This window comes from Cariama cristata, unplaced genomic scaffold, assembly GCF_000690535.1.
Source record: "Cariama cristata isolate BGI_N322 unplaced genomic scaffold, ASM69053v1 scaffold41053, whole genome shotgun sequence".
Lineage (NCBI taxonomy): Eukaryota > Metazoa > Chordata > Aves > Cariamiformes > Cariamidae > Cariama > Cariama cristata.
This window is the reverse complement of record NW_009607400.1, coordinates 1-2380: the sequence shown is the minus strand read 5'-3', so window position 1 is coordinate 2380 and position 2380 is coordinate 1.

Sequence of the window (2380 nt, the reverse complement as noted above, 5' to 3'; positions counted from 1 at the left end):
CCCTACACGCACACAGGGCCTTTTAGTTTCCCCACCAAGTGCTTCAGTTCTTTGGCTGCTATCTTTTACTGATCGCTAACCTCCATTTTCCCCATTTGGTGTGTACATTATGTGTTCTTTTGCCTTCTTAACTGTGTTTTTAAAATGAAATGATCTGTTTTTTCACAGTTCCAAAATAGTGATTTTGCATTTTAAGAAAAATCCCCCACATCATTCCCCTCTTGCATTTAAACGTTTCCCACCTCTCAGTTTAACGCTACATTTTTTGACTCCTGCTTTTTCCTTTTAAATATATGGAGAGAATATATTTTACATTTTTTTTAAAAAATTTGTATTTTAGATACATAAATCCATGCGTGCATATGCATCATCAGCTAAAATGCTCAAGTATGAAAGCTCCTACAAAACTGCTTTGTATTAATAGCAGTAGATAAATACAGGACTAGAAATCCACGGAATTATCTAAATGGATAAGGGTACTTATGGACTTAGTCATTTATTCAGAATTCAAGAGAGAGCCAGAAAGGAAAGAAACATGATTCCAGAGGTACCAGAAGAATAGAGAGTATAAATCCAAACCAAAATTACCAGAGGACTGTCACAAAAAAAGAAAAAATTATTTACTTCTCTGTCACTAAAAGCCTATAAAAATCTCTAGTTTAAGAAATCCTAGGACTGTAAGAAGGCATCAGACTTCACCAACGAGCTAGTTGAAAACTTATCTGCAAATTGAGGAGAAAGTAGGACTTTTAGAGGTGGACAGTAGAGATCTTCAGCTCACACTAGGAAAAAAATGCCCATTTTTTTCTTTTTGGAAGCCCCAGATCTAGTATTGTGCTTGAGAGAACAGCTCAGCCACAGCCACACCTGACCGCCGGCCGGAAAAGGCTGCTTCATCACAGTTGTCAGAGAAAAGACAGACACAGCGGGAACAGGGAAAGGCTGCTAGTAAAGCAGGTCAGGGGAAGGGATAAGAAGAGAGACATATCTATTTAAAGATCTGACTCTACAAGAACTATTATTAATAATTTCCCTCTATAAGATGACACATAAATCTTTACAGTAGCAACAGCAGACTGAATAGGCAAAGGATATGAAGGAAGCAAAGCTTGTAGGAAATGGCAAGGACTTTCATTAGAACAGCTGAAGAAAAAAAGAAAGCAGAAGGAAAACCGTTTGCATTTAGAGTCCCTCCAGTTTTACACATCAGACCCTGAGGAAGATCATTCACCACCTTGTAACGCCCTCGCGCATGCAGAATGCAGACTCTAGCCTCTCTGTCCGACCATTGTAGTGTTAGGAAAATATCTCAGAAGCAGAAGACCAAACTAATATTCTTCCCATCTCTTCCCCCAACCTTTGCTAATCTCAGTGGGAGCTGAAAGCATTCGGCTTGATGTGAAGCAAAAAAAATAGATAAATATTTTACATGACAGGCACAATTAATAGAAAGAAATTAATGAGCTGCCTTTTAGTAAAACGAGATCAACATGGAAATAAAAATGAAAATGCATAAAATGGATCCCAGGAGATTAAATAGAGAAAGAAGCTGATCACACAGTGCTAGAGTTTCTAAAAGTAAGAGTCACTGCTGTGCATTGGAAAGAATGGACAAAGACGAGCTGAGCTTCACAGTGCCAGTCTATCCATCCTCTGCTGTGCAGGGCTGGCGTCACAGTTGGAAGCCACGCTGAAGAACTGCTCCCACTTTCTTAAGATAGCATTTCCATTTTGTGCCTCAGTGGAAGCACTTCTCCCAACTCCTACTCTCCCTGTGGTAATATGTACCTGCTGGAACAGTAAGCCCTGTTATTTATCGTTAACCATATATGGCATTTCTTATCCTAACCTTGTTTTATAGGCCATTTATTTTGACTTAATGGGTCAGCCTGCTACATTATTTGTACCATCCACTCCAGGAATTTTATTCATACTTTGTGAACTGCTTGGCTTTATACCATGTACCACAATAGCAGAAGATCCACAGCTTTCTCTGCTGTCATCCCTGGAGCCCTGAGTGACATCTGCCACCAAGAAGGCCTGGCAATCCACTGCAGCAACGAGAACTCCCCCATGCTAGAACAGGAACAACAGGTCCCTTTCCCCCTGCTGCAAACATCACAGAGCTATAAACAACACTTTACATTTCTCAGCGCTCAGTAACAAGGAGGTGTCGGGGTTAGGAGAATGCCCACCGAGACCTTGCTGGAGTACCAGGCCCTGCACCGGGCCACAGAAGGGGCTCTCCGAGGACGCTGTCCTACCCAGCACTGCAGCATTTTAAGCAGACAGGGAGGTGTACAAGACCCTGGGATCGGGTGAGGGCCACCCTCGCCCCTTCCCGCATGCCAGGGACACCTGGAGCCACGGGGGCCGTGCG